At 33.6% G+C, this 22,938-nt stretch overlaps 1 long non-coding RNA gene and 3 pseudogenes across 1 annotated transcript; all 4 read right to left on the reverse strand.

Annotated features, from left to right (window-relative positions):
- On the reverse strand, positions 490-2,634 carry LOC108662718 (annotated as a pseudogene).
- Positions 9,778-13,992, reverse strand: LOC108662945 (annotated as a pseudogene).
- Positions 14,960-15,751, reverse strand: LOC108662961. Its single transcript, XR_001928856.1, has 3 exons — positions 15,511-15,751; positions 15,183-15,323; positions 14,960-15,040 (listed from the first exon to the last, which is right to left on the reverse strand). It is a non-coding gene; the product is annotated as an uncharacterized LOC108662961 (long non-coding RNA).
- LOC108662944 lies at positions 17,792-21,432 on the reverse strand (annotated as a pseudogene).

The following is a 22,938-nucleotide window of genomic DNA, read 5'->3' on the forward strand; positions in this document are numbered from 1 at the left end:
AAACATACTTCATACTCTGTCTTCTGATCAATTTCACCAGAATGTTGCAAATTTACCCTATATATAGGCCCAAAACCACCTTGTCCTAGTTTGTTGTCAATGGGAAAATCATTGCTTGCTTTGGATATTAATGATAAGTCAATAACTGGACTTCTGGGTCTTCTCTTTGCCCTTCAATGCTCCTGTCCTTTATCACATGGTTCTCTCTAGCCCCTGGAACATTTTTGTACATATTAACATTAGCCATAGAAGGCTATATCATGTTGGTCAATTGTATTTCTGAACATTCTAGGGAAGTTGGTAATTAGTATTCTAAAACATAGTGAAAACATGATTTGAAATCAGTTGCAAATTTGACATATCTTCAAGTGAGTTGCCTTATGAAACAAAGGAATATTGCTTAAACATTTGAAATCATCACACTTCTTAATATCTAAAGTATGAAGCTCATTTGGGACCACTCTATCATCGCACCTCTCCATCTCGCAATTATTGAATTTTACCCGTTTCTGATTTTCTTTGAAAATTTTTTATTATCGGTGTAAGACAATAAGCATAGAATAATATTCCCACTTGAAAATTGAAATTTGTAGGCCATTTACCTAGTATAGACTCTTCATATTTCTTTAAGTCTTGCATGTTACAAAATGAACATGTCACACACTCAAGCTTCCTCAATTTGCCTACTTCTTCTCCCAATACATGCAGCCCTTCTGCTATTAAGCATTGGATATGAGAATCGTCGGTAATATTCTGACTGGTAGCTCTTGTAGATTTATGGATGCTAGAAGAAGATATCTGAGGTTTTTTAACATTTCTGTACCATAAGGAATCTCTTTAATTCTTGTATTTGAAAGGTCCAATTTTCTCAACGCCTTGAGCTCTACTAATGAAGGCACATATATTAACTCATAACAACTAGGAAGCATCAATGCACTGAGATTTTTCAAGTTTGAGATGGAATTGGGCAGACCCACAATCTCATTATTATCAGAAAGATTTAAAACTTTTAGCCCAGGCATGTGCTTAAAGAAAGATTCCGAAATCCTTTTTAAGTCACATTTTTGCAATATCAAAGTTGACAAATGAAGACATACAGGTGATATGTGAAGAGGTATTTCTATTAATTTTGAATTTCGCATCAAAGAAACCTTCTCAACACTCACTGTCCATTCTTGCTCACTTGGTAGTTCCTCCAACTGCACATCAGCTTTTACCACGAACTGATGGCCTTTAATATACAACGCCATGTCTCTCAAAACATCATGCATCTTAACTCCCTTCTTTGTCATACCAAGTTGTAGCCCTTTCTAACAAGCAATTATTTTCAAGCTTATTTAAAACGCTATGGCCTCTGTCATGCATTGCTTGTCTAGTTCCTAAGCTGTCCAGGAGTCCTTCATCTATCTAGTTTTCAACTAATTCCACTTTTTCAATTATAAAATCTTCAGGATACAAGGAATAATATAAAAAGCAATTTTGGATTTTTGGATCTTCCAAACGATCATAACTGAACTTCAAACACTGAAATATTTCAACATATGATACTTTCACACTTTTTACATGCTCTTCTAATTCAGTTAATGCATTTCTCCACTCACAAAAATCATTTACTCCCTTCATGCTTCCAGCTACTGTGACAATGCTAAGTGGTAAACCGCCACATTGCTCAACAATTTTGTTGACAATGTCTTTTAAATTTTGATCTTGTACAACACTATACCCCACATGATCTAAGAATAAGTTCATGGACTCTGTCTTTGAAAGCAGTTGCACTTTGACCACCTTACAATCCATAGATTGACAGACCTCAATCGATTTGCTAGAGAGTACAACTTTCCTCCCCATACCTGATGTTGGTTTAGAGATTCCCACATCCAATAGAGAAAACTATTTCCAAACATCATCTAAGATTAACGCAAATCTCTTTCTCTCCAAAATATCCTTTAATGTTGTTGCTCGTTGCAATTCATCTGTTGGAAGAAATTGTTTAAGAGAATTTGCGATATCTTCTTGCACTTTGGAAATATTCAATTCTTTTGATATGGTGACCCATATTACTTGATCAAACCGATTATTCTCCAACAATCAATTATTGATATGCTTCATGATGGTAGTTTTTCCTATGCCACCCATTCCACATACTCTAATCATTCTGGCCTCATCACCCATCAAATACTCCCAAATTTATTTTTTAACATCAATTTCACCTTCTAGATTTGGTGTTGCTAATGTCACCCAGGTGGTTGGAGGCCCATCAACTGCCACACCGTCGGGGAAGCTACCCTGTTGGTAAATATCCTTTACTTCTTCAATCTTTTGAAAAACAAATTTCCCCAGACGGCCACGTAAGAAGTATGAAACATCATGAAACTTCTTTTCAATCTCTTCCATTTCAGTGTTAACCCTTTGTACATCTTCAACCCATTTCTCCACTTCTTTCTTCACCACTTTTCTGCAACGAAGCTCTGTTTCCTTTCTTAATTGAAGGTCTTGCTTTCGAGTATCTAGATCATTCACTTTTTTTCAAAGATCGTTCATATGTTCTTTAAATTTTCGGTGATGATCTATGTATGTGAAAGTTGGACCACCAAAGCACTTTATCAATTCAAAAATTGGCCCTATAAAGTCCATATAAGCTACTCCTTGTAATTTAAAAAACCAAGATATATTAGATCTCCCTATGACATAAGCTACTTCCCCGTATACTAAAATTCTATATTTTTCATATAATATAGAATATGTTAGAGAAAATGTTAAATAAAAAATTTTCACCAATTCTTCAACGGAAAAAACATAATGTTTTTGAAAACATTATTAGAAAGAAGAAGTCTTTGTTTCCATCAGCTTTGAGTATAATATTTACATTTCTAAAACTGTTTATATCTAAATGAATGTATATTATTTATATATGGTATTATCATTTTGCCCTATTATGAAAATTGCCCAAGAAATAATAAAGATAAAATCCAAAGAAATCAAGCAAACAAAAAAACACAAGAATTTACGTGGTTCAGCCTCTCGCCTACGTTCGCGGAGTGAAACTGTTCTTCTATTATTGAGAAATTAAAGTACAATAAATTGACCTCTATGATTCCCTATACCAACCCAAGATCCCTTACACACCCTTTCTCAATAACCTCCCAGGAACACTCACCCCAATCACTTTAGCTCCACCTAGAGCAAAAAATAAAGTTACAAAGTGTTCCCTCTATAGAGCTCTTAAAGCACTACTCACTATTCTAAAGCCTATAGATCCAATTTTATAATATAAAAGTTCAAAGTAGAATGGGATTAAGACTCGATACGGAACAAGAAGTTTAAAACCATACAACTACTCAATGTTGTATACAAACAAGAATCCTAATCAAATAAGATTTAAAATTCTAGTCAAACTAAAACTCAACAAATCTCCACTTTAGACTTGAATTCAAACTCCTTAAATCCCTTCCACTAGTTGCACCCAATTGCAACTTCCTATCTCCACTTACTTTCCAATATCTTGAACAATTCTCCAAGCACAAGATCTTCCAAATCATTGGCCTTCCAAATTACCATGACTACACTTACCAAAACAAGCATGGTTCAAAACTCGATTCCACAAAACGGCCAATGCACCTGTGTAGCTGTCAAGTCAGTGGCACTAATTGACTTCAGAAAAAGACATTGATGACCGTTCCAATTCACTATTGGTAAGACTTTTTGTCCTTTCACCATCGTCTACACCATCGGAACCTTTCATCACCTCTTTGGCAAATGAAATCTCACTTTGGTTGCTACCATCTCTTTTGCACTATTCCCATCTCTTCAAGGCCTCACATTTTAGATGATACAAATCATTATGCAAATTCCCCCCTCATCAAGACCATGTCACCTTGTGTGACTTTTACCATTCCATCACAAGTTAAATATCCATACCCTTTACAGCCTAACGAGCTCGATGATATTAAATTCTTACGCATCTCTGAGACATAGGCCACACCACCCAAAGAGTGCATAACCCCATCAAACATTTTGATTTCCACCACTCCAAGAACCATGACTTTCATTATTGACTTATTGCCCAAAGTCAAATTCCTAGCCACCCCTTCTTAAAGTAAATCAAAATAATCCTTTTGATAGCATACGTGAGATTGCAAGGATATCACAATTATCACCTTTAGCAACGAAAGCACACTCACCTTACTTTCATCCCCTTTTGTTGGACAATCTTTTTTAATGTCCATACGCTTTGCATTGAAAGCACTAAACACTACCAGATCTAGACTCGCCACCCTGAGATTTCATGCCTGTTGATTTCCTTCTACGAACCTCAATTACCAATGCCAAGCCACTTAAATCTCTATCCCCTTCTTTATATTTGTTTTCGGCTTCACGAGACATTAACGTTGCTTGTGCTTGTTCTAACATTATTGTATCCATCCCACAGATAAGAGATTCCACAAATACCTTATAAGAGTTTGAGAGCGAAGCCAGGAACAATAATGCCTTTTCCTCTTCCTCCACCTTCACATCAACTTTCTTCAACTAATCAATGATCCTATTGAATTCATTCATATGCTTCATGAGGTCTCCATTCTCCTCCATCTTTAAGTGATACAACTTTTGCCTAAGTTGCAACTTGTTGAAAAGACTTCTTGCCAAGTAATTCTTCTCCAACTTTGCCTACAACCTTGGAGCAGAATACTCATCAATAACATGGTGAAACATGTTATCTCTAATGCAAAGCCGAATAGTTCTCACACACCTTTGCTCCAACTCCACCCATTCAACATCCTTCATGTCATTCGATTGCCCTTCTTCCTTTCCTAGAAAGGGCGCATCAAACCTTGCTACACAAGGAGATCTTTCATCTTTCTCTATCATTGCGTGAAACTAGTTTTCCCATTAAACGTTTCAATTGAAAAATTCATAGAATTGATAACTCTTGACATTCTTGTTGAATCTTGATTTTATTAAACCCAAAGCCTGATACTAGTTTGTTATGAAAATTGCCTAAGAAATAATAAAGATAAAATTCAGAGAAATCAAACAAATAGAAAAACACAAGAATTTACGTGATTTAACCTCTCGCCTACATCTACGGAGTAAAACTGATCTTCTATTATTGAGAAATTAAAATACAATAAATTGACTTCCATGGTTTCTCAAACCAACCCAATATCCCTTGCACACTCTTTCTTAATAACCTCCTAAGAACACTCATACAAACCACTTTAACTCCACATAGAGTAAAAGACAGAGTTACAATGTGTTCCCTCTTTAGAGTTTTTAAAGCACTACTCACTATTCTAAAGCTTAGAGATCAACTTTTATAATATAAAAGTCAAAATAGAATGAAATTAGAACTCGACGTGGAACAAGAAGTTTAAAACTATACAACTACTCAATGTTGTTTACAAACAAGAATCCTAATCAAATAAGATTTAAAATTCTAGTCAACCCAAAACTCAACATGCCAATTAAAAAATCTTTGCAAATTCTTGAATATATCATATCTATATATGGTTCCTAGTTTTGATCATTACAACATTAAATAAAAGGATGATGAAACTAGAGAAATGAATCTAATATGAATATATAAATGACAAAATTCTTGATAAAAAAATGGTTTTATATTGATAACGCGTGTTTTTCTAACACGTGCGCATATTAAATAAATGTCATGTATCTATTAATCAATGCAAAGTTTTAATTTTGATATTGAAAGACTAAATTTAGTACATTTGATTATTTTCATTTAATACAAGTTTAAATTAATTAGATTAGTTAAGAATTACTAATTGTTAGCCTAAATGAATATATAAATTACCATTTAATGTTAAAAATGGATATTTTCGTGCAAAAGTATGTATTTGGTAGCATAACTCAAACAAAAGAAAAAATTTATAATATTAAAATATGCATTGATTTCATTGCATTCCTTTCAAATTGTTTCACAAAGCATATGTTGTCTATTATTTCTATTAATTTTTTAAATAATTACTCCTAATTTGATTTACCTTATATAAGCATTTAACTTATTAGTTTATGCATCATCCCCCTATCTAAAGAGTAAGATTCGAATCCCCCTTCTCCAATTATAAATTTTTTTTTCTACTCTATTAGTACTTTTTTGTTAGAGACTACACTTGCTTAGGCTATTTTAATGCTTTTTTGCCCATATATTTTGCCTACTCATATTTAGTTCCTATGGTTTCCTGGTCTCAATTTCCATCATCAAAAGTTTTATTTCTTCTTGTTATATATCTCTTTGAATTATTTGATTTGATCCTCATATGGATTTTGACCTCTCTGATTTATTAATATTTGGTAATTATGTATTTTGACCTCCTTGATGAAGTATTCAATTTCTTTATTTTTTTAGTAAATTGTTTTACTGTGCTATTATTTCTAAATTTTCATCAAAATCATTTATCCTTCCAATTATCAAGATCTTTAAGACATTATTCATTAACACGCATACTTCCGACTTAATTTTTTCAGTAATCTTTTATTTTTATGTTCTTATTTATATTCTAAATTAAGAGAATTATTGTAAATAAAATCCTAAACCGTTGCATTGAATGGACTAAATATAGTTTTGAATGATAACAAACATCATCTAGGCCAATAATAATAATATTAAACATCAATGGCCAAAGCAAATATTAATAATTTTGAATAGTCCTAAAGATTTTCGATTGAGGATTAATGTATAATCTAACCATAAATAGGGAATAGTATATCTTTTTTATAATTAAAAAAAGAAAGTTTGTGAAAACAATAATATATCCCAAAGAGACAACATTTAAGAAAAATTTGAAAGAATAAACTGAGAATGAAGAATGACATTAAAAATACCTGTTTCTTCTTCAAAATATTTGGAAAGATGAAGAGCAGAGGTCAAGTAGATGAGCTGCAAATTAATCTCTTTGGCTCCTTGTTAAATAGAAATTTTTTGTGGAAAATAGCTGACATAAAAGAGGAAAAATCAGTAGTGTTATAAAGGGAAAAAATCTTATTTGCTAAAGTTTCAGGAATTATTCCTATTTTTTTTACCTACTATCATTATTTTCAACCTAATTATTAAGAGAATAGTAGCATGATAATGAAAGAACCAAAACAATTATGGGATTTAAGCAAAGAATCACAAATACCAAGTGGCCCCTAAAGAAAAACTAAAATGAAGTAGACTTTGTGAAAATCTTTATTTTATTTAAAAGAATCACAAATACCAATCCTCTATTGCTGAATGGAAATGTACAAAGTCATGATATTGGCTTAAAATTTTCTTTAAAATAAAGAAAACATGAATCAAATTAAAGATGAAAAGTGAGAGTCACATTTGGATCAGTATATTTATAAAACTTCAAAGTGTGACATATATAGAGACCCCTTATTGAATTATTTATAAACAGTTGAGTTTATACTTAGAACATTTCCTTATATTAGAGGTTTATTTAAAATTAAATTAGGATTAGTACGAAATAGTCCATTTAAACTTAACAATTATTTTTTCTTTTGATAAGGAAAACAAAAGCAAAAAGAGAACTTCACAAGCATCTCGTAAAAGACTTGGAGTTTCTCAAAAGCTAGTTTGAAGAGTAAAGATCAAAGATTATAATTAGTTTCATCCTTTGTTTTATTGAAAATAGTATCTTGAAAAGAAAACTTATCTTAATTACTTCATTTAAGAGACATTACCAATGTTTTATTTTTTTACCTTGTTTTTCGTTCTTGCCTTCAAATTTTCCTTAATATTTCACTTTCAAGCAAAACGGAGTAAATATAAACCGTAAATAACAAAATAAATGATTTATTTATTCTTTTCCCTTGTAGATAACAATCATGAATTATTGAATATTAATTACAGCATTACTAGGAGAGGGAGAGGGAGAGGGAGAGAGAGAAAAAAAAAAAGAGAATCCAATTTTCAATAAAAATAAACATCAATAACCCCAGAAAATATTAATTAAGTTTTTTGAACCATCCTAATAATTTTAAACTTTGGATTAATATAATCTAAACATAAAGTAAGTAAGCTTGTGAAAACAAAATAATTGTGAGGACAACAAAATATCCCAAAAAGACATTTAAGATATAATTGTGGGAATAAATTTGAGAGTGGAATGGCATTCAAAAACACCTGGTTTCTTCTTCAAATTATTTGGAAAGATGAAACTCAAAGGTCAATTAAAATGATTTAGTTTATGTGTTAAAGTCTTCAAAATTATTTGTATTTAGTTTATGAATAATGAAGCACATGAATTATTGAAAAGTGGGCAAGATGAATATTTATGTGGAATAATCTAAGTTGAAAAGAAAAGCATCAAATAAAAGATGAAAAGAAAAGCAGAATAATCTAAGTTGTTTGGGAAGGAAAAAGAACACCCGACAAGAATCCAAGGTAAACTTCGACAATCAAATTACTTTGTCAAAAGAAAAGTCAGGTTCATATTGAAGGAAGGACTAAGGTATGAAATAGTTAGAGAAACAGGGAGGCATAAAAGCAGTAATTGGATTATACTATTCTATATGATAGATTCCCCTTCTAAGTATTCTGTTTTAAACTTTTGAAATTAATCTGAATTTATAATTTAAAAAGAGAAAATTATGTACCCTAGTCTTGAAATCTTTTCTTGTTGCTGATATAGAAAGATTTGACCATGAACATAATGAAATAGGTTATGATCTACTGAATCATACTTAAAAAGAAATTTTACCAGGAGACAGGAGGTGAAGTGCCCTGTTTTTTTATGGAGCTTTGGCATCATACTTCAATTAGCAGTTCTCCGCTCAGTTAGCCAGATTGTTAGTTCCTTTGTTGATTTTCCAATTAATGAGCCATATCAAACTATTAAACTTGAGAAATGGAATTACGATTTCTAAGGTCTTAAATATGACTAAATCACAAAATACACAAAAATAAAATGTACGAGATGACGATGAAAATCATTCGGCAAAGATATTGATGCAGTGTGATATATATTTTTCTTTTAGCCAAATAGTGAAATGCACTCATGGAGTCTCTAAAAGTGTGACAATCATTTCATTGGTTGAGGCTCTTCAAAGTAGTCCTTGTCAAATAGAAAAGCTGGTTGATTTGGCTAACATTAGAGCTACAGATGATAGATGACATGGTTCCCCTGTCTCAGGATGCTGCTGCCAGTTCAAATTGTGTTAAATTCTTTCCAGAATCTCCATTCCTGAAGCATATCAAAACCATTTTGTTATTTATCAATTTGAAACTTGATTAGTTAAATGATAGTACAATTCATAACACTTACATGTCCAACAAGGTTTAACACTTTTGAATGGTTGATAAAACCCTCTATTCTTCTTTCCACATATTATCTCCAGCAATAATAAATACCAAACCCAAAGACACTACCCAGCAAGAAGTGGGTTAAGTTGAGCTTTTGTTTTGGTCTTATCGCTTGGGTACGCAATCGATCAAGAAGTGGAATTTTTACCAGTATTTCTTCTCTGATCTTTTCTTGTTTTACATTGTTGGCCTGAAAGAAGGAGTTTTATCAGAATTATGGTTAACATCATCAATGATTTCTATTCGAGATTTTTGGTATGGTTGACGTATAAAATGCAAATACCAGGTGAGTTGATCATGCGTTCTTTCTTTAAGATGATGTGATTGAATGACTCTTGATCAATGAACTCTACACAAACTGCAGCAGCAAACAAATTATTAACATTGGTATTTCTTAGTTGTATGAAGCTTATTCCTCTAATCATTCTCTTCATTGTACAAACATAACTTCACTGACTTGTATTAAATAATTTCCAATTCATCAACCACTTCTGACCAGTAGGCATTTCCTTTAAAAGCACAAATCCAAAGGGTCAACTGGGAATGCAATCACTCGATTATTAAAACATAACACAAAGCGTACTCTCATGAACAGTATATAAAGAGAGTTTGTAGCATGAGAGATATGAGGATTCAACTCCCTAACGAACCTCCAACATTGATGCGGTAGTTTCATTCATCGAGAATGATCCAGGCTTGCCAGATGAAGAATCTGCTTTAGGGGGACAGTTGAGAAACAAAAAGCCCACGTCGTTTGGGCTGAGGCAATTCAATTCCCAACATTATAAGAATCACAGATGACATAGTTGGTCCGTCCTCAGCAAGTTGTTGTACGCATAAAAGACCAATGTGGATGCATCGTCTCACTTCTGATAGATTGCAGGACACTCCTAATGAAATGATCAGCAAGTTCAACAGGCCTGCCTTCCTCGCATAATCTCCATGCCTGCAGCAAATTGAAAACCTTTTATCATCTCTCAGCTCAAGATTAGTAACAAAAGTAAAGGAAAGAATAATATCTATTCAAACTTATACTTTGCAATACCAATTCTAATATTATTATTGTTTATTATATATACATACCTAAAATTATACATTTTCTCATCCATCAAAGTTAAATTATAGTAATTTCTTTCAGTTTTTAAAAGTATTAATGTTTACTTTTGCATCTTAATAAAGGTTTTACGTGTGAATTTATAGCTTTGAGGAAAAGAAAATTAAGAAGCAGAAGTAAAAATAACAATGTGAAACATAAAGATAAGAGAATGAAACAAAATAATTAGTCCAAAGATCAAATGATGCCCTAATTCAAAATTCTAATTAAGAAAAAAGGAGTAAACACTGTAGTGTAGTGGCTTGATATTGCAGCAGTCCTCCAAAATTTGTTGGTTAAAATCAGGAAAACAAAGCAGAGACGAAACAAAGCCAAGGAAGATAGCAACTGGCAAAATCTCCTATCCAGGAAGACAGATTGAAGGGTGTTAGTTGATGTAGAGAATATTTACACTAGACTCATTTAATCCTAGGAAGCTGCGCGCTAGCAATTTCCTGTGTCCATCTACAGAAACAACAACATTAAATCAGAAACAGATAAATGACTAAAAATAAAAATAGAATGTGGATGAGAAGAAACTGAGAATGTTTGCAGTTTTGATAAGAAGCGAAGGACTTTACCACTGAGAGCCTTGGAGGCACATTTAATGGAACAGCTCTTCTCCATCTCATTCTAATTATATGTAACAAAGGGAGAAAGGACATCCTCAGCATCAGGCTGATCCCATTCCACTGATTCCCACCATTCTCTTGTATCTACAATGATAGCTTTTAGAAAAGGAGGAGGAGATGGTTGCCCATTTTCTAAAAGGGGAAGAGACAAAGGGATCCTCTTCAGTTCTGGACATTTGTATATAAAAAGCTGTTGGAGAGAATCTGAAGAAATCATAATTTCACCAGTGCAAATGCTTTTCAATTTTGGTAACTCGTCCAACCGCAATGATTTTAATTTGGGAAGAATGAATGTTGTTCCTTCTCCTTTGTGATTTTCTTCTGATGCAATTATTTCCTCCATTTCTTCACAAAGGACAATATCAATTGTCTCTAAGTTTTGGAGACCCTGTAACAGCTCAACTGGAAGCAACTTCTTAATCCTCGAACAACAACACAGTTGTAATAGTTTAAGAGAAGAGAAGGTGGCAGGTGGCGTTGGAGCATGAGAGGTAGATTCAAATTCAGCCGCCACTCCTACCCTCCCAAGTTCACGCAAGTTGCACAGTTTCTCAAGGAATAGATACTCAATGTTGCAAGCTGATAATGACAAGTCAACCACACACTCTATCCCTTCACACTCCTTAATAGAACACGTCAAGACAGTTGCCGTACGAAACAAAGGAATACTGCTTAAACATTTGAAATCGTCACACTTACGAATACATATAGTATCAAGGTCAAATGGGTCCACTATATCATCAAACCTCTCCATCTTGCAATTCTCGCATATTACCCTTCTCAGAACTTGTTTGAAATCGGGGCAAAACCTAAAAGGTTTCACCGCAAAAGATCCCACTTCAAAATAGAAATCTGTAGGCCATTTACCTTGTATAGACTCTGCATATTTCTTAAAGTCTTGCATGTCAGAAAATGAACATGAAACATACTCAAGCTTCCTCAATTTGCCTACTTCTTCTCCCATTACTTGCAGCCCTTGTAATATTAAGCATTGGATATGAGAAATCACCGGTAATATTCCTACCGGTAGCTGCTTTAGATTCACTGACCATAGATACAGATATCTGAGGTTTTTTAACATTTCCATACCATGAGGAATCTCTTTAATTCTTGTATCATAGAGGTCCAACTTTCTCAATGTTCTGAGCTCTGCTAAGGAAGGCAGATATTTCAACATGTTACAATAAGCAAGTATCAATGCATTGAGATTTTTCAAGATAGAGATGGAATTGGGTAGATCCACAATATTATTACCAGAAAGATCTAAAACATTTAGCCCAGGCATGTGCTTAAACAAAGATTTCGGAATAGTTCTTAAGCAGCAATATCGCAATATCAAGGTTGACAAATGAGGGCATTCAAATGATATGTGAGGAGGAACTTCTAACTTTGGATTATGCATCAAGGAAACCTTCTCAGCACTCACTGTCCATTCCTGCTCACTTGGTGGTTCCTTCAATTGCATACCAGCTTTTACCATGAACCGATGACCTTTAATATACAATGCCATGTCTCTCAAAACATCATGCATCTTAATTGCTTCCCCATAACAAGTTGTAGTCCTCTCTAACAAGCAATTATTTTCAAGCTTATTTAAAATGCTATGGCCTCTATAATGCATTGCTTGTCTAGTCTCTAAGACATCAAGGAGTCCCTCATCTATCCAATTTTCAATTAACTTCACTTTTAGTATTGCAAAATCTTCCGGATACAAAGAGCAATATAAGAAACAATTTTGAACTATTGGATCTACCAAATGATCATAACTAAACTTCAAATGCTCATATATTTCAATATCCGATCCTTTTACACTTTTCACACGCTCCTCTAATTCAGTTAGTGCATTCCTCCACTCACAAATATCATCTATCCCTTTCATGCTCCCGGCTATTGTCAAAATGCTAAGTGGTAAACCGCCACATTGCTCAAGAATTTTGTTGACAATGTCTTTTAAATTTCGATCTTGCACAACACTATGTCCCACATGATCTAAGAATAAGTTCATGGACTCCTTCTTTGAAAGCGGTTGAACTTTGACCACCTTACAACTCATAGATTTACAGACCTCAATCGATCTGCTAGTAAGTACAACTTTTCTCCCCACACCTAATGTTGGTTCAAAGATTCCCACATCCAATAGAGAAAACTATTTCCAAACATCATCTAAGATCAACACATATCTCTTTCCCTCCAAAATAGTTTTTTAGTGTTGCTGCTCGTTGCAATTCACCTTTTGGAAGAGATTGTTTCAGAGAATCTGCAATATCTTCTTGCAATTTGAAAATATTCAATTCTTTTGATACGGTGACCCATATCACAGTATCAAACCCATTATCCTTCAATAATTGATTATTGATATGCTTCATAATGGTAGTTTTCCCTATACCACCCATTCCACATACTCCAATTATTCCAACCTCCAATTATTCCAACCTCATCACCCATCAAATACTCCCAAATTTGCTCTTTTACATTGATTTCACCTTCTAGATTTGGTGTTGGTAACGTCACCCCGGGGGTTGGAGGCCCATCAACTGCCACGCCGTCAGGGAAACTACCCTGTTGATAAATATCCTTTACTTCTTTAATCTTTTGAGAAATACATTTTCCTAGACGGCCACGTAAAAAGTATGAAACATCATGGAACTTCTTTTCAATCTCTTCCATTTTAGTATTAACCCTTTGTACATCTTCAAACCAGTTCTCCACTTCTTTCTTCACCACTTTTCTGCAACGAAGCTCTGCTTCCTTTCTTAATTCAAGGTCTTGCTTTCGAGTATTTAGATCATTCATTTTTCTGCGAAGATCATTCATATGTTCTTCAAGTTTCCGGTGATGATCTACGTATGTACAGGTTGGACCACCAAAGCACTTTATCACTTCAAAAATTGACCCTATGAGCTCCATATAAGCTATTCCTGTAGTTTAATAAACCAACATAAATTACGTCTCTATATGACATACACTAGTCCCTCCCTATACTAAAATTCTATATTTTTCATAGAATATTATATATCTAGAATATGTTAGAAAAAAATGTTAGTAAATAAAAAATTTTCCCCAATTCTTCTAAAGAAAAAACACAAAGTTTTTGAAAACATTATTAGAAACAAGAAGGTTTTGTTTCCACCATCCATTCATCCTTGAGTATAATATTTACATTTCTAAAACTATTTATATCTAGATGAATATATATACTATTTTTATATAGTATTCATTTTCCCCATTTAAGAACCATCACGAATTCTTGAATATATCATATTTATATATGGTTCTTATTTTGATCATTACCACATTAATAATATAAAGGAGTAGACAGTTCAATCACTTGGTTAAATTTGTGGAAGAAGGGAAGATTAACATCTCCTTATAAAGTTTGTGAAGAGAAGAGCAATATCATATGTCTCTCCATTCAAAATCCTTTTATGAGAAGAGAATGAATTATTAAAAGTGGGCAAGTGAGTGCAATTAGTCATCTACAGGAAACTCTAAAGCAAGATGAAATGCCCAACTTGTTTATTAATATTTGTTTCTCTGTCTCAGTTCAATGAGGGTTTTGTTATTTTAAAGGGGTGGAGGCAACGTAGTTTAATTATGGGATTTAAGCAAAGAATCACAAATTTATAAGGTACATGATACTTCATTCATATAAGAACCTTTGCATAATTATATATTTTAATGGGGAGGAGGCAACTTAGACTAATTATGGGGAATTTGACAAATATCTCCTTATAAAAGATTTGCGGGGATTTTCAGGAGCAAGCTTGTGAAATATCTTTTTGATAAGATAATTAAAACAAGAAAACTTGTGAAGACAATAATATATATATATCCAAAAAGACACTTAAAAAATAATTGTGGAAATAAAGTAGAGAGTGGAATGAGATTCAAAAATACTTGATTTATTTTTCAATTTATTTGGAAAGATGAAGCCCAAAAGTCAATTAAAATGATCCACAAACCTCCTTGGCTCTTTGTTAAGCACCAACTCCTTAAGCAAGAAACAAACTGACATAAATTTAACAAGGAAAGTTACTAGAATCAATAAAAGTGAAACTTTTATGTGCTAAACTATTCAAAATTATTCATTTTCAGTTTTTATTTAATATAATTATTTTTCACCTAATTAAGGGACTAGAAGCATAATTACCTGGTCAAGTGAAGCAGATGAGTTGGTACTTCTCCGATCCTTAGAGGTCTCGATTAATTTTATGATAGGAGGAAACTAAGATCTCCTTACAAAAATTTATCAAGAAAACAACAACAAGCAGATCTCCTTCCAAATTATCCTCTATAAGGAAAAAAATGAATAATGAATTATTGAAAAGCGGGCAAGATGAATGTTTATGTGGAAACTAAAGTAAATGCCCAACTTGTGTTTTAATATTTAACATGGAGGTTATGGTAAGATGAATTTAAGATTCTGATTAATTAATGTTATCAAAGATAAACATAAATTATAAGTACAGACAACTTACTTGGTTCAGTGAGACAATGAAGTGGTACTTCTATCCTCAGAAAGCCTTTAATAAATTTGAAAAACAATCAAGAAAAATAGCAGCAACAATCAGATGATCTCCCTGCAAAAAAAGAAAAGCCTAATATGATATAAGAAGAGAATTAACGAATCATGAAGCAAAAAAGAATTAAAGTCCATGCAAGTCAATAAGTCAATGCAAGTCATGACATTGGTTTCGGGGTCATTTCCCTTAAAGCTGCTTTAAACTAAAGAAAATATAAATAAAATAAAAGATGATAAAGTAAGAGTGAACACTTGTTCATTTTTCTTAAGAAGCAATAACCTAAGCTATTTTAATTGTTTGGAAAAAAGGAAGCAACCGAGAAGAATCCAAGGTAAACTTGTACGACTAAATTAGTTAGTAAAAGAGAAGTTAAGGAAAGGTGAAGCAATTGAAAATTCATCCATGTTTGTTGCGAAATAAAATATGAAAAAGTTAGAGAAATAGGGAGTCCTGATTTGTGACTTGTGGGGCAGTAATTGGACTTTCATATCTCATAGAATCACTTTTCCTATTTCTCCATCATTTACCTCATTTCCTATCTTTCACACGAACCGGACAAGAAGCTATCCATTTCTTTAAGATATCTATCTAAATTATGCAATTCTGTATGACAGATTTCTCTTCCAAGTATTCTGCAATACACTTACCATATTAATCTGAATTTATAATTTATAAAGAGAATTAATCCAACCTGAAAACTAAAAATTAAGTACCCCAATCTGTTATTAAAGGATTTGACTATGCACAGAATGAAATAGGTTATGATGGATTATAAGAGATAAAGGAAACCTAAAAACTATCAAGGTCAGTTTTGATAAAATTTAAACATGCTGTGCAGATCATTATTTGCACAAGAAATTAACAGGGTTATGCTCCCGGAAAGAGGCATGAGACAGGGTGTATGAATCCTAGTGATTACCCTTCACAAGCTCTGTTTGCCCATCATTAATTGTATGTTGGTCATTCCTACCAGATTTCAGATCCTCGTGCCCAGGAGTTTCCCATAGCCTCTCCTTGAGGGAGGTATTCTCTGCAAGAAGCTGCTCATACTCGCGTTTGATACGACTCACTTCGGATCTAAGATTGGCATTCTCTTCTTTTAAGGCTTCAACATGCTGAGCCAGCTCATCATTTCCGCCTATTTACGGTAACCTGGATTGTTAGTGCCTTGTTGTTTGAGGGAGCATCAGGATCATACTTCAACCAGCAGGTTTCCATTGGGTTAACCAGATTGTTACTTGCTTGATTGATTTTTCAGTTAATAAGCCATATCAGATTATTAGACTTGTGAAATGGAACTTCAACTTCTAAGGTTCTAAATGTCACTAATTCGCAAAATATATAGAAACATAAGGTACAAGATGATTATGAAAATCATTAGGTAAAGATATTGATGCAGTGTAACGGTCATTTCATTGTTGAAGATGATTCACGGCCGCCCCGTGAAACTGCTTCAAAATAGTTCATTTCAAATATTCCTCCAACCAAAGTCCCAAGAATGACCAATAAGTCAATGCAAATCATGACATTGGTTTCGGGGTCGCTTCCCTTAAAGCTGCTTTGAAATAAAGTAAATTAAAGATGATAAAGTGAGAGTGAACATTTGTTCATTTTTCTTAAAGAAACAATAACCTAAGCTACTTTAATTGTTTGGAAAAAAGAAAGCAGCCGAGAAGAATTAATCCAAGGTAAACTTGTACGATTAAATTACTTTGTGTTAGTGGCGAAATAAAATATGAAAAAGTTTGAGAAATAGGGAGTCATGATTAGTGACTTGTGGGGCACTAATTGGATTTCCTTATCTCATAGAATCACTTTTCCTGTCTTTCATACGAACCGGACAAGAAATTATCTAATTCTTTAAGATATCTATCTAAATTATACAATTTTGCATGACAGATTCCCATTCCAGGTGTTCTGTGTTCTGTAATAGACTTATTACATTAATCTGAATTTATAATTTATAAAGAGAATTATTCCAACCTTAAAACTGAAAATTAAGTATCCCAATCTGCAAAAGAAAGATTTGACTATGCACAGAAGGAAATAGTTAATGATCTACAGAATTTAGTCCATTTTATATGGAGAAAGGAAATGAATTGCCCTGTTGTTTGATGGAGCTTCAGCATCATGCTGCAATCAGAAGTTTTCCACTGAGTTAACCAGATTGTTTGTTCCTAGATTGATTTTTCAGTTAATAAGCCATATCAGATTATTAGACTTGAGAAATGGAATTTCAACCTCTAAGGTTCTAAATGTGACTAATTCACAAAATATATAGAAATATAAGGTACAAGATGATGATGAAAATCATTCAGTAAAGATATTTATGCAGTGTGACGGTCATTTCATTGTTGAAGATCTTCAAAATAGTTCTTCTCAAATAGTCCTCAAAAATTGCTGCTGCACACACAAAAGACTAATGTGGACGCACCTCATCACTTCTGATAGAGCAGAGGACTCCCCTAAGAAAGTGGATCATCTGCCAGTTCAAATGGTCTTTACTCTTTCCAAAATCTCCATTCCTGATGCATATCAAAACCATTTTGTCATTTATCAGTTAGAAAACATAATTAGTTAAATGATAAAACATTTCACACCACTTACATGTCCAACAAGGCTCAACACTTTTGTCTGGTTGATAAAACCTTCTATTCTTCTTTCCACATATTATCTCCAGCAATAATATAACAAAGCCAAATACACTACCCATCAAGAAGTGCGTTAAATTATCCTTAACCCATCAACATTAAGTTAAGCTTTTGTTTTGGTCTGATAGTTTAGGTGTGCAATCGATCAAGAAGTGGAATTTTTTCTGTCAATAGTATGAACTAAAATCAGAAACTGTTTTTTGACCAAAAACAGAAGCTAATAATTGAAATTTTGTAGTTTTAAGAAGGAAGCAAGACGATTACCAGACGAGAAGCTGTGTTCAGCCAAATGAAAAGGCAATAGCATTTCCTTGACATTAGGATCATCCCATTCCAGTGATTCCCACCATTCTTCTGGATATAAAACGATTTGCTCCACAGGAGGAGTGGGAGGAGATGGTAGTTCATTTTCAAGCAGGGGAAGAGATAAGGGGATCCTTTTTAACTTCCGACATTCTATTACCTCAAGATATTGAAGAGAATTTGTAGGAATCATAAGTCCAAAACCACAAATGCTTTTCAGCTCTGGTAATTTGAACAAGGAAAGTTTCCTTAATTTGGGAAGAATAAATGTTATGCTGGTAGCCCTTCCTTCTCCTCTGTTATTTTCTCCCTGCTCTTCTGATTCTATTATTTGCTCCATTTTTTCACAAAGGCCGACATCTATTTCCTCCAAGTTTTGAAGACCCTGCAACAGCTTAAGTGAACACAGCTTCTTCATACTTGAACAGTTTCTCAAGTAAAAACTTTTGAGAGAAGAGAAAATGGCAGGTCGTAATGGAATGTGGGATGGAGATACAAATGCTGCTTCTACTTTCGCAAATTGGCGCAAGTTGCACAAATCCTCAAGCTGTAGCTTCTCAATGTTCTGGAGTGAGTTACAAGAAGATAATGACTGGTCAATCAAGCACTTTATCCCTTCACACTTCCTAACATAACTGTCTTCAACGCATCTCCTTGATGCAACAAACAAAGATTGCTTAAGCTTTTGAGATCATGGCACTGCTCAATACTCAGATAATGCAGGTCATTTGGGAGCAATACAAGATCTTCCCTCCCCATCTTGCAGTTGATAAAACATACCTCTTTATTAGACTTAGGATTCTGAAAAAACCTTGACCCATCATCGAAGTAAAAGTAGTCAGGCTTAGGTGATCCCACTGCAACCAAGTAATTGTTTGGCCCTTGATCCAATATGGACTTGGTGTATTCCTCAAAGTCTTGCAACTCAAAAAAACACCCCAAGAAAACCTCAAGCTTCCTCAGTTTGGCTGCTTCCTCTCCTTTTAGATTCAAGGTTGCTGCCAAGTGTTGGAGCTGAGAAAACTTGGGTAGTATTCCCATTGGTAGCTCATTTAGATACTTTGAATATAGATTAAGATATGTAAGGTTTGTTAACATTTCTATACCATGAGGAACCTCCTTGATAGCTGTATTAAAAAGATCTAACTTTCTGAGGGATTTAAGCTTTGCTAACGAACACACATATCTTAACTTGTTACAATTTCGAAGTACCAATGCAACAAGATTGTCCAAGTCAGATACAGAATTGGGCAGATCAGAAATTCTAGTAAAAGAAAGATCCAGAATTTTTAGCCTATGTAGGTCCTCAAAGAAAGATTCTGGAATCTTCCAAGTTCATTTTTTTGCAATAATAAGGTTGACAAATTATGGCATTTAGGTGATATGTAAGGAGGAATTTCTGATAATGAATTATTCATCAAGGATAGCTTTTCAAGATTGCTTGTCCATTCATGCTCCATAGGTAGTTCCTTCATCTGCAGACCAGCTTTCACCATGAATGGTCGATCAACACTTCTAATAAACAATGCCATGTCTCTTAAGACATCATGCATCTTAACTTTTCTCCTGAAGTCATAAGTATCTGTGGCTCTCTCCAACAAGCAATTATTTTCAAGCTTGTTTAAAATTGTATGGCCTCTGTCATGCATTGCTTGCCTGGTCTCTAATTCACCAAGGAGTCCCTCATCGATCCATTTCTCTATCAACTCCAATCTTTCAATTCCACAGTCTTCAGGATATAAGGAACAATATAGAAAACAATTTTGGATTTTTGAATCTTCCAAACGGTCAAAACTAAACATCAAACACTCAAATATTTCAACATCTGATCCCTTCACACTTTTTACCCGTTCATGTAATTCATTTAATGCATTCCTCCACTCACAAATTTCATCTACTCTCTTCATGCTACCTGCTATAGTCACAATGGCAAGTGGTAGACCACCACATTGCTCAACAATAAGTTTCACAATGTCTTCTAAAGTTGGATCTTCTAAAACTCTATGCCCCACATGATTTAAGAATGAGTTCAAAGATTCCTGGTTCGGAAGAGGCTGCACTTTGACTACCTTACAACCCATAGCTTTACAGACCTCAATGGATCTACTAGTGAGTACCAGTTTGCTCCCATTCTGTAATGTTGGCACCGGAATTCCCATGTCAAGTAGAGAAAATCTTTGCCAAACATCATCTAAAATCAGCACATGTCTCTTTCCTTCCAAAAGTTTTATTAATTCAGTTGCTTGTTCTAATTCATTTTCAGGAAGAGATGTATCCATTACTTGTGCAATACCTTCTTGCAATTTGAAAACATTAAGTTCTTTTGATACTGTAACCCAAACCACTTTCTCAAACCAATTCTCCTGCAGCAACTGATTGTTGATATGCTTCATGATAGTAGTTTTCCCTATACCACCCATTCCACATACTCCAATCATTCCAACCTCATCATCCTCCATCAAGTATGTCCAAATTCGTTCTTTTACATCAATTTCACCTTCTAATTTTGTTGTTGGGAATGTCAACCCAACAGCTGCAGGCCCATCAACTGCCACACCCTCAGGGAAACTACCTTGTTGGTAAATTGCCTTCACTTCTTTAATCTTTCGGCAAACAAGTTTTGCTAGGGGAGCACGTGAGAAGTAGGATACAGCACCAAACTTTTCTTCTATCTTTTGCGTTTCAGTATTCATCCTTTGTACATCATCAAACCATTTCTCCACTTCTTTCTTCACCACTTTTCTGTAACGAATCTCTGCTTCTTTTCTTAATTCTATATCTTGCCTTCTAATATTTAGATCACTCAATCCTCTCCTAAGTTCATTCACATGTTCTTCAAGTTTTAGGTGATTATCCAAGTATCTGCAGGCTGGACCCCCAAAGCACTTTACCACTTCAAGGATTGTTCCTACAAGCTCCATGTAAGCTACTCTCTGTAATGCAAAAACAATGAATACTAAGTTAATTTTTGCTTGAGTTTATGTTTCGGTCATGTAATATCGAACAAAGTGGCAAGGGTAAAACTATGTCCATTACATTACATACGGTATCTTCTTAAGGGCTTGAAAGTTCATGTTGTTGTGAACACATGGCATCACTCAAACAAAAGGAGCTTTCTCATATATATATATATATCAAACAATTCAAAATTAATTAATTTCGGAATTTTTTTTTGTTCTTTTGTTTCTCCCATCCAACAAACAAACATATCCCAGAAAGAAATTTAAGAAATCAGTATTGGAAGAACAAAGGAGAGGATAGAATGATGGCAAGGGCTAAAGCTATATATAGTCGGGGAAAAGATGTCAAACCTGTTTACCTGCTCAAATTATTTGGAAAGATGGAGCTCAACAGGTTCCAAGCCACAAACCTCCTTATCTCCTCGTTAGGATTGGAATTTTATGTGGAAAAGTAACTGATATGAAAGACGGGGAATCAGCAGCGTTATAATAAAGCTGAAACTCTTTACGTATATGCTGTTGGTCTAATTTCTACTCATTAATGAAGAGATTTAATATATTAGAAAGAAAATAAGAGTCTAAAGTCGGCAACTCCATGCGAAGTCATCAAAGTAGTTGTGAAGTCACTTTCCTTGAAGCTGCTTCAGAATAATACATATAAGAATTGAACAAAGACTGAGAAAGTAGGATATTGATTATGGGGCCACTTGTCCAAGTCTCCATAACTTCAATATTGTCCTCACAATCTATTTTTTATGTCTTAAAGCAAAGACCATGAACTTGTAGAGATGTTAAAAGAATGAATCATCTGGATAATCAAGGTACTGTTTACTGCCTTGGAACCTTGACATGACATAATTACATGTATAAAATTATTCTTACTCATAATAAAGGTTTAAATATTGCTCAAGTAATTTTGGTTGGACCATACTTGACTTTTTACTTATAACAAATTTAGAATTTTTTGTAAAAATTATAAAATGAAATGTTAATCACTGAAAATTCCAAAACTCATAATTCTGCTATAAGATGCAAATTTATAAATGTTTATCGCTTCTACTAAATTTTTTCTTCTTTTCACTTTTTCGCAAGAGGTATGGAATATACTATCAATTAATGAAGTGAAATACATACAGTATGGCAAGATTTAAAGTGAAATTTTAAGAGCAGTCAAGGGCCTTCAAAGAAATCAAGTTCAATATCAAAATGACCTGCCTCATCTTTTTGATTGTAACTATAAGGGGAAAAATAATGCTTCGTTGGGACTAAAAATGAAGCAGAATACACTATGTTTTAAAAATCGAAACATATATAACCTGCTTATTAATTGCTACAGACATAAAGCAAATTACATGGGCATAAATCTAGTTTTCAATAATAATAAACATCATCTTGGACAATAATAATAATGATAATAAATCCAAGAAAATATGAATTGTTTTACAATCCTAAAGGATTTCAATTATGGA

Source organism: Theobroma cacao, chromosome 7 (genome assembly GCF_000208745.1).
Source record: "Theobroma cacao cultivar B97-61/B2 chromosome 7, Criollo_cocoa_genome_V2, whole genome shotgun sequence".
Classification (NCBI taxonomy): domain Eukaryota; kingdom Viridiplantae; phylum Streptophyta; class Magnoliopsida; order Malvales; family Malvaceae; genus Theobroma; species Theobroma cacao.